Source organism: Triticum dicoccoides, chromosome 4A (assembly GCF_002162155.2).
Source record: "Triticum dicoccoides isolate Atlit2015 ecotype Zavitan chromosome 4A, WEW_v2.0, whole genome shotgun sequence".
NCBI lineage: Eukaryota > Viridiplantae > Streptophyta > Magnoliopsida > Poales > Poaceae > Triticum > Triticum dicoccoides.
The window spans coordinates 599,947,286-599,957,947 of record NC_041386.1 but is presented as its reverse complement, the minus strand read 5'-3'; the positions used below and the strand labels follow the sequence as shown (position 1 = coordinate 599,957,947).

General features: G+C 46.5%; 1 pseudogene; it reads right to left on the bottom strand.

The window, feature by feature from the left end:
• Positions 1-5,741: 5,741 nt before the first annotated feature.
• Positions 5,742-7,848, bottom strand: LOC119289320 (annotated as a pseudogene).
• Between the last annotated feature and the right edge of the window lie 2,814 nt (positions 7,849-10,662).

The window sequence follows — 10,662 nt, the reverse complement described above, 5'->3', positions numbered from 1 at the left end:
ATTAACTTTACTATAAAAATAGTTTTTTCCTGTTGTTTTGATTTGTTTTTTGCATTATTTATTTTCTTTTGTTTTTTGCTTTAATTTTTAATTCTTTTGCTTTTAGGTTAGCAAAATTATAAACTTTCTGTTAGTGCCATTAGTTTTAGAAAAATTATAAACTTTCTGTTAGTGCCATTAGTTTTCAAATTTGAATAGTTAAAATTTGAATTCTTTGAAAATTGTTTGAATCAGAAGTTTGTGATTAACTTACTAAAAAAATAAGAATAGATGCGCTTATAGAGAAAATTCAACCTAAATTCCTAGTAAATTCTATGAATTTCAGAGAAATTCACTATGAATTTAGGTTAAACTTTTCTCTATTAGGGCATCTATTTTCACTTCGAGAGGAGCTCAACAAGGCAGAGAGGGAAGGGCTTATAAACCGGTGTGAGCCCCCTTCGGTTGGCGAGGTGGGACTAAACTCTGCCCGCAACGAGGACCAACCCTTTAGTCCCGGTTTGTGGCACAAACCGGGACTAATGGTCATGGGCCAGGGGCGAGGAGCAAAATTATAAATTTTCTGTTTGTGCCATTAGTTTTAGAAAGTTGAAAGTTGAAAGTTGGCATGGGCCAGGGACTAATGGTCATGGTATTATGAGGGCCGAACCATAAGACATGAAAGCATTTCAAATGAACTCTGAAAAAGTTGAAAGTTGGGATGGTATCATAATTTCACCCACATAGCATGTGCATGTACAAAACGGACAATGGTAGCATGTTCGTGTGTTATAAAGTTGGCATGGTATCATCATAATAGTTGCAGGAGAAAGTCTTCACTTTTTCTTCGCTTGTGTCATTTGCTTATTGCGTCGTAACCATGGATAATCTTCATTGTTTATCAGGATGCTTGGGTCAGCCTTGACATTGAAGGGAGGAATTTCATGAAACTTTTCATAATCTTCAGACATGTCTGTCTTGCCGTCCACTCCCAGGATGTCCCTTTTTCCTGAAAGAACTATGTGGTGCTTTGGCTCATTGTATGATGTATTCGCTTCCTTATCTTTTATTTTTCTCGGTTTGGTAGACATGTCCTTCACATAGATAACCTGTGCCACATCATTGGCTAGGACGAACGGTTCGTCAGTGTACCCAAGATTTTTCAGATCCACTGTTGTCATTCCGTACTGTGGGTCTACCTGTACCCCGCCGCCTAACAGATTGACCCATTTGCACTTAAACAAAGGGACTTTAAAATCAGGTACGTAGTCAAGTTCCCATATGTCCACTATGTAACCATAATATGTGTCATTTCCGCTCTCGGTTGCTGCATCAAAGTGGACACCGCTATTTTGGTTGGTGCTCTTTTGATCTTGGGCGATCGTGTAAAATGTATTCCCATTTATCTTGTATCCTTTGTAAGTCAATACAGTCAAAGATGGTCCCCTGGACAACAGGTACAACTCATGACAAACAGTGTTGTCACCTGAGACGTGTTTCCAACCAACTGCTGAAAGTCCTGATGTGTTCACATGCAATCCAGTCGTCGCACTACTCCAGGTGTTTGGAGCGCAGACTGTTCTTGTGTTCATCGACATACGGGGTCACCAAGGTAGAGTTCTATAGAACTGTGTAGTTTGCTTGAGACCAAGAATATCCGTCCCTGCATATTATTGAGTCTCTTCCAAGAGTGCCTTTTCCAGTCAGTCTCCCCTCATACCGCGATTTAGGGAGACCTATCTTCTTAAGGCCAGGAATGAAGTCAACACAAAACCCGGTAACATCCTCTGTTTGATGGCCCATGGAGATGCTTCCTTCTGGCCTAGCGCGGTTATGGACATATTTCTTTAGGACTCCCATGAACCTCTCAAAGGGGAACATATTGCGTCATGATATTGAAGAAGGATGGTGGGAATACCAGCTCGAAACTAACAAGACATTGCGCCACATCACTCCTTAGCCTTGGTACGATTTCTGGATCGATCACCTTCTGAGAGATTGCATTGAGGAATGCACATAGCTTCACAATGGCTAATCGGACGTTTTCCGGTAGAAGCCCCCTCAATGCAACCGGAAGCAGTTGCGTCATAATCACGTGGCAGTCATGAGACTTTAGGTTCTAAAACTTTTTCTCTGGCATATTTATTATTCCCTTTATATTCGACGAGAAGCCAGTCGTGACCTTCATACTGAGCAGGCATTCAAAGAATATTTCTTTCTCTTCTTTCGTAAGAGCGTAGCGGGCAGGACCTTTATACTACTTCGGAGGCATGCCGTCTTTTTCGTGCAAACGTTGCAGGTCCTCCCGTGCCTCAGGTGTATCTTTTGTCTTCCCATACATGCCCAAGAAGCCTAGCAGGTTCACGCAAAGGTTCTTCGTCACGTGCATCACGTCGATTGAGGAGCAGACCTCTAGGTCTTTCCAGTAGGGTAGGTCCCAAAGTATAGATTTCTTCTTCCACATGGGTGCGTGTCCCTCAGCGTCATTCGGAACAGCTAGTCCACCGGGACCCTTTCCAAAGATTACGTAGTGTAAATCATTGACCATAGCAAGCACGTGATCACCGGTGCGCATGGCAGGCTTCTTCCGGTGATCTGCCTCGCCTTTGAAATGCTTGCCTTTCTTTCGACATTGATGGTTGGTCGGAAGAAATCGACGATGGCCCAGGTACACATCCTTCCTGCATTTGTCCAGGTATATATTTTCAGTGTCATCTAAACAGTGCGTGCATGAGTGGTATCCTTTGTTTGTCTGTCCTGAAAGGTTACTGAGAGCGGGCCAATCGTCACGAACAGTAACGCCTTAAGGTTAAATTCCTCCTGTCTGTGCTCATCCCACGTACGTACACCGTTTCCATTCCACAGCTGTAAAAGTTCTTCAACTAATGGCCTTAGGTACACATCAATTTCGTTGTCAGGTTGCTTAGGGCCTTGGATGAGAACTGACATCATAATGAACTTCCGCTTCATGCACATCCAAGGAGGAAGGTTATACATACATAGAGTCACAGGCCAGGTGTTGTGGTTGCTGCTCTGCTCCCCGAAAGAATTAATGCCATCCGCGCTTAAAGCAAACCATACATTCCTTGGGTCCTTTGCAAACTCATCTCAGTACTTTCTCTTAATTTTTCTCCACTGCGACCCGTCAGCGGGTGCTCTCAACTTCCCATCTTTCTTTCGGTTCTCACTGTGCCATCGCATCAACTTGGCATGCTCTTCGTTTCTGAACAGACGTTTCAACCATGGTATTATAGGAACATACCACATAACCTTCGCAGGAACCCTCTTCCTGAGGGGCTCGCCGTCAACATCACCAGGGTCATCTCATCTGATCTTATACCGCAATGCGCCGCATACCAGGCATGCGTTAAGATCCTTGTATGCACCACGGTAGAGGATGCAGTCATTAGGGCATGCATGTATCTTCTCCACCTCCAATCCTAGATGGCATACGACCTTCTTTGTTGCGTATGTACTGTTGGGCAATTCATTATCCTTTGGAAGCTTCTTCTTTAATATTTTCAGTAGCTTCTCAAATCCTTTGTCCGGCACAGCATTCTCTGTCTTCCACTGCAGCAATTCCAGTACAGTACCGAGCTTTGTGTTGCCATTTTCGCAATTGGGGTATAACCCTTTTTTGTGATCCTCTAACATGCGATTGAACTTCAGCTTCTCCTTTTGACTTTCGCATTGCGTCCTTGCATCGACAATGACCCGGCGGAGATCATCATCATCGGGCACATCGTCTGGTTCCTCTCGATCTTCAGCAGCTTCACCCGTTGCAGCATCATTGGACACATCGTCTGGTTCCTCTTGATCTTCACCAGCTCCCCCCGTTGCAGCATCACCGTATTCAGGGGGCACATAGTTGTCATCGTACTCTTCTTCTTCGCCGTCTTCCATCATAACCCCTATTTCTCCGTGCCTCGTCCAAACATTATAGTGTGGCATGAAACCCTTGTAAAGCAGGTGGGAGTGAAGGATTTTCCGGTTAGAGTAAGACCTCGTATTCCCACATTGAGTGCATGGACAACACATAAAACCATTCTGCTTGTTTGCCTCAGCCGCATCGAGAAACTCATGCACGCCCTTAATGTACTCGCGGGTGTGTCTGTCACCGTACATCCATTGCCGGTTCATCTGCGTGCATTATATATAATTAAGTGTCCAAATTAATAGAAGTTCATCATCACATTAAAACCAAAGTGCATACATAGTTCTCATCTAACAACATATAGCTCTCCAGAGCATCTAATTAATTAAACCATACATTGAAACTATGTAAAACATTTTAATGCGAAAACAAATGCGATCATAATCGCAACCAAGGTAACAATTGATCCAACGGCATAATGATACCAAGCCTCGGTATGAATGGCATATTTTCTAATCTTTCTAATCTTCAAGCGCATTGCATCCATCTTGATCTTGTGATCATCGACGACATCCGCAACATGCAACTCCAATATCATCTTCTCCTCCTAAATTTTTTTATTTTTTCCTTCAACAAATTGTTTTCTTCTTCAACTAAATTTAACCTCTCGACAATAGGGTCGGTTGGCATTTCCGATTCGCATACATCCTAAATAAATAAAATCTATGTCACGTTGGTCGGCATAATTTTCATAAACAATAAATGAACCAATAGTTATAAAGATAATATATTTACCACATCCGAATCATAGACAGGACGAGAGCCGACGGGGGCGGATACCAAAACCATCGCACTATATAAGATGCAATAATAAAAGTAAGAAAATAATACAAGTATCTATGTAAACATACAAGTAAGAATATTTTTCCTTTCAGAAAGAAGATAAGAACAAGAGGCTCACCACGGTGGTGCCGGCGATGAGCTCGGCGCGGGTGATCGACGGCGGTGAAGACGGGACGGGTGTGATGGACCGCTAAACCTAGACAAATATTATGGAAAATGGAGCTTGGAGGTCGAGCTTGGAGAGGAGAAAGCTTAAGTAGTGTGGCTCAAGCATTCCATCGAACACCTTGTGTGCATAGGAGGTGAGCTAGAGCACCACCAAGCCCTCTCCCCCTCGGCCAGAGAAAAACAGAGCACTGGGGTTCTCTGCTCATGAGCGAGGGGTATATATAGGCACCTCATTGGTTCCGGTTGGTGACATGAGCCGGGACTAAAGGGGAGCCTTTGGTCCCGGTTCAAGCCACCAACCGGAACCAATGGTGGTGGGCCAGGAGTGAGGCCCATTGGTCCCGGTTCATCCCACCAACCGGGACCAAAAGGTCCAGATGAACCGGGACCAATGGCCCACGTGGCCCGGCCGGCCCCTTGGGCTCACGAACCGGGATCAATGCCCACATTGGTCCCGGTTCTGGACTGAACCGGGACTAATGGGCTGACCCGGCCTGGACCAAAGCCTTGTTTTCTACTAGTGGTATACCTAGGTTGCCAATTTTATCACCTTAATATAAACTATATAACACAAAAGTTATACGGTTTAAAAATAGAGCATCTGAAATTTATATTGGTATATTTTTTTGTAATATATGACTTGTATTAAGTTGGTCAAATTAACGACCTAGTGGCACGCGCACGCCCTGTAAACTGAGAGAGAAGTAGTACTTTTTTATCTTAGAGATGTTGATATTTTTGACTTACAAGTTGGCTTAAAAGCAACCTAAATACTACTCACATTTTGGGATGGAGTGATTGAAATTAATGTACTCCCTCCGTCTCACAATGTAAGACACTTTTTTACACTAGTGTAGTGTCAAAAAACGTCTTATATTATGGGGCAAAGGAAGTACAACCAATAATATATATCAGCTGAGAGTTGACTACATTACCCCAAGTATGCCCCCATGGCTTGCAAAAAGTAACAACTCCGAGTTTGACCAAGTCTACAAACATGGCCAACACAAGTAGCGGGCTCGTGCAACACCAATTTGAGAAATTTCACACACACGCACACGCTCGTGCCACACCAATTTGTGCACACACGCGCACTAACGATCATGGTTGCCTTCTGACAAGGCTATGGGAACGGGCACCCGAAGGACAGGGCGCAGCAGGAGGTCGGCCTTCCGCCGCACCGTTAGACCAAACTCCTCGGCCATGTCAATCTCACCCGGTGGTGGACGCTCCCAGTCAAAGTGGAATAGCAGGCTTGCGAGGGCGAGCTCGATGTTGGCGAGGCCAAACCCTATCCCCGGGCACATCCTCCGGCCGGCGCCAAACGGCAGGAAGGAGAAGTCGTTGCCCCTGAAGTCCACCACAGCCGCCTCGCCCTCGAATCGCTCGGGCCGGAACTCGCCAGGCGCGTCGGGCCAGTAGCGCTCGTCATGGGCCAGTGCCCAGACATTCACCAGCACCTGCGTGCCCTGCGGCACGTCGTAACCGAGCACCTGGCATGGCTCTTGACATTGCCGCGGGAGCAGCAGCGGCACGGGCGTGTGCAGCCGCAGTGTCTCCCGGATAACGAGGTGCATGTAGGGGAGCTTGCCGAGGGCATGCTCTGCCACGGCGCCACGGGCCTGACCTCGGCTGTCGCCTTCCGCATCACTTCAGGGTTCCTGACCAGCTCTGTGATCGCCCACTCCAGTGTCGTCGCTGTTGTGTCATTACCAACGCTGAATACTTCCTGTCGCTCATGCAAACAATGTCAAGAGTCACTCAAAAAAAGTATTGCCACGAGAGTTTTGAGGGACCATGAAAAGGAGAGCTTTTCCATTGTCTGAAAAACGGGTTTTGCTAAGTTTCAATCAACCGAGATTTTCTAAAAGTGAAATAAGGTGAAAATGTCAAATTAGGTTGCACCTTTCTTGATGGACTAAAGTTGGACTTTTCTTGTAAATTTATCGAAGTTTTAAACAACGGACTATGGGAAATAGGGCAGAAGTAATGTTAGCATGTTAATTTGTGGCTGCTTAGGGTGATGCTGCTGGAAACGCTATAGCGCCAAGATAGCGCGCTATTTAAATCTATGAAATTTATGGACGCGAGTATCTGAATTAAGCAGAATAGTATGTCATAGTACTTACCAAGACGACGTATTTAACGGCGTCCAGGTCGATCATGCCCTCTTTCTGCATGCTTAGAAGACCATCGAGCAAGTTGTGCTCCTTCTGGCCTCCCATGGTCCTCCCACGGATGATGGCGTTGAAGACGCCATTCCCGGTATTGGAGCACTCCTTGGCGCGGCGCACGGCCCCGCTGAGACAGCCAACAAGTCTGGACGGCGGCCACAGGTCTGGTGGGTTGAACCCCGCTGAGAGCTTCGCAGAGCGTTCGAGGGCGGTAAGGAACACCGCACGCTCCTTGAACCGGCGGTCACCCATGACGGTGCGGGCCGTGATGTCGGTGACGAGCGCCGAGACGCGCGCGCGCAGCTCCACAAGGCGCCCAGCCGCCGCAGCTTGGGCGACATCGCGGAGCATGGAGGCGACCTCCTCCTTGCGGACAGCGCGGAAAGACAGGACGCGTGATGCCGAAAGCAGCTCAGAGACGGCGATCTTCCTGAGCTGGCGCCAGTACTCGCCGTATGGCGCGAACACAATGTCCCGGCCGCCGTCGGTGAGCACGCGCATGGTGGCGTTCAGGGGCCGCGTGGCGAACGCCAGGTCGTGGGTCTTCATCAGCTCGCGGGCACCCTCCCTGGACGACACCACAAGCGTGGGCACCTCGCCGAGCCGGAGGAGCATCACCGGCCCATGGCGCCGCGCTAGTTCACAAATCGCGTGGTGGGGAAGCTGCCTGGAGAGGGCGAGGTGGTGCAGGCTGCCAATCAGAGGCAGCTGCCACGGCCCGGGCGGCTCGTTCGCCTTGCGGCTGCACCTAGCAACAAAAAGCACAATTGACATGGACACAAGAGCTACGCCGAGGTATATGACCTCCATTTGCATGCTAGCTGTGCGTGCTCTAATTGCAGAACTGATTGCGAATTGCATGGTTGCATGTTTGCTTTTATAGGGCATGTAAGTATTATCTTATTAAATAGCTAGTATATAGTTCATATTTTAGAAGTTTTATTTTAATTCAAGGTATGGAAAATTTAATCAAGTTTATTAAAAATAACTAGACCCAGAATACCAAATCTACCGATCTATCTATCTATCTCTATCTATACATCTATATCTATCTCTATCTATGGCTATACCTATATCTATATCGCATGCCCGCGACCATCCGCTTGCATTCCTATATCTATCTATCTGTCTATATATTATCAATTTTATATCTATATATTAATTATCATTATCTATTATGTATTACTTTATTAATTCTAGACCTTCTTGAAGCCACCACATGAATCCACGTCATTACAATTATTTTAGGCATCCAATCTATATAATTGTGCAACTCAGATTTATCTTTTTTTTTGAGAAATCAGATCTATCTTAAGCATTAAATTTATGTAACACAAGTAACCCAGTGCAGCAACACAAATACCCCTCCATCCTTTCAACATGTGGTACTAAACTAAAATAATAACTTTCATGGTTCCTTAAAAGACACATCATGTGTATCTCAGTATCCTCGCAACAGGTGTGCGCTACTAAACTGAAAAACAAATACATGTCCCTTCTTTATACGCGCGCCATCACCAGCCACAGTTATGTTTTTGTCTGGCGGATCTGACCGTGAACTCCGCCACCAAGCTAGGATAATGCAATATTGGGGCCAGGCCCATACTGTCGTCGTCTAGAGCCACCACCCACATCACGCAGAGGCCTGCCCGCCGCGGCCCCTTCTCTCAGCCACAAGGATGGACGGTCTCTCCATCAGAGTCCTCCCCCGCGAGCGAGCGAGCACCGCAGCCGAAGGAGGGCCAAGATGTTGAATGTCAGAGCACGGCCTGACGAGGAAACTGCATCATGTTGCAGCCTCGCCATAGCACACCAACGCGCCAGGTGATATCGCGCACGCACCACAAGAGCACCCTCACACGCGGGGAACCACGGCATGTCACCAATGGGCAGGAGAGAGGGAGGAAGTGTGTGGGAGAGGAGGGGGCAGGGTTCCGCCCAAATTTCCCATGAGAGTGACGGGGTGGACATTTTGTTCTTACTCTTGTCCATGCTTACAAAGTTTGTGTGACCTAAGGTCCAAATAGGTAATCATAAGACGAAGCGACGTAGCCAAGTGGATATCAAGGTGATGAAATGCTTAGAATGAGGGGCCAAAGTGAAGGGCTGCATGTCTTGGCCCCCCAATTCCATAGATTGTCAATGCAGTTGGGCTTGAGAATCCCTTATCTTTGCTAGATGCGGCCAGAGAGCGGGCAACAAAAGAAGATTTATTCCTTCTCTTCAAACTCGTGGTTGCAGCGAGGCAATGCAGAGTCATTTGAGATATGCTTCCGGGCTAGGTTGGCCTTGCCATTGAACCAGCGAGAAAACAGGAGCCACACAAACACTTTAACTTTGGTGGGTGCGTGTGTCTTGCAGATTAGGTTGGCATGTTGGTCTTCCTCGTCCTCCTTGGATAGGAGGGCATATGCATGCTTGGTGTAGAAGTCCTTCCCTCCATTGAAGAACCATTGGTCCGGCTAAAGAAATGTCATGAAGCCCTACAACAAAGCCAATTGGAAGTAATATAGGTTCCATTTTGCATTTTTCTAATATTTAGATTATTAATAATGCAAACCAATTAGGAGTTTCACTAGGTAGTAATGATAGTGAAATTTCAAATTCTGTTAATGATCTCCTGGATTCAGAGGCTGAGCGGGCTTTAGATATGATTTGTAACTTAGCAGCGGTTAAGCCCATGAGTGATTCTGACTTTGATGCTTTGGGGGTCAGGGTGCTCGATAATTTTTGTGCGGATCTTATACCTCCCCTACCTGAGTCGGAGGAGGAGGATGATACATCTGAGCATGTCGTGGTTAGACCTTCTGAGACTGGTTGTGAGGACCGGCTGGAGAGTCAGAACATTCCTAAATGCAAATGGAAGTGGAAGGTTTACCCGGTGTCCGCAGTGCGTAGGAGTTCTAGGATCCGTACGGCAAAAAAAATCATGATGAATTATGAAAGGAATCTTTTGGAATAGCAGAGGTCTGAAAGACTTGGCTAAAAGAAGGTTTCTTGCAGAGGTGTCTATCGAGTATAGGTTTGATTTTATCGCTTTGTTGAAAACTGGGAGAGATAATTTTGCGCCACAATTTCTGAATACTTTGTCGGGAGGTATTGATTTTGACTGGCACTGTCTGCCACCGAGAGGGAGATCGGGTGGGATCTTACTCGGAGTTAGATGTGATCCGCTCGCAGTTCGAAGTGTCGTAATGGGAGATTTTGCAGTTAAGTTTCGGGTGCGGCCGAAGGCAGATGGGTTCAACTGGGCTCTGGTGGCGGTATATGGTGCCGCACAACCCGAACTCAAACCCGAGTTCTTGGCTGATCTGGTTAGGATTTGCGGCTCTAAGAAGCTTCCTATCCTGGTGGGGGTGATTTCAACATCATTATAAGGCGTGAGGAGAAGAACAATGATAACTTTGACGACAGATGGTCGTTCATGTTTAATACTATCATTGAAAGCTTGGATCTGAGAGAGATTGAGCTTTCGGGAAGAAAATTCACCTGGGCTAATGTGTTGCCAAATCCTACGTTTGAAAAGTTGGATCGAGTGTTGGCTAGCGTCGAATGGGAACAGAAGTTTCCCTTTGTAACAGTTCAGGCTCTTTCCCGTGGAATTTCTGACCACACTGCTTTATT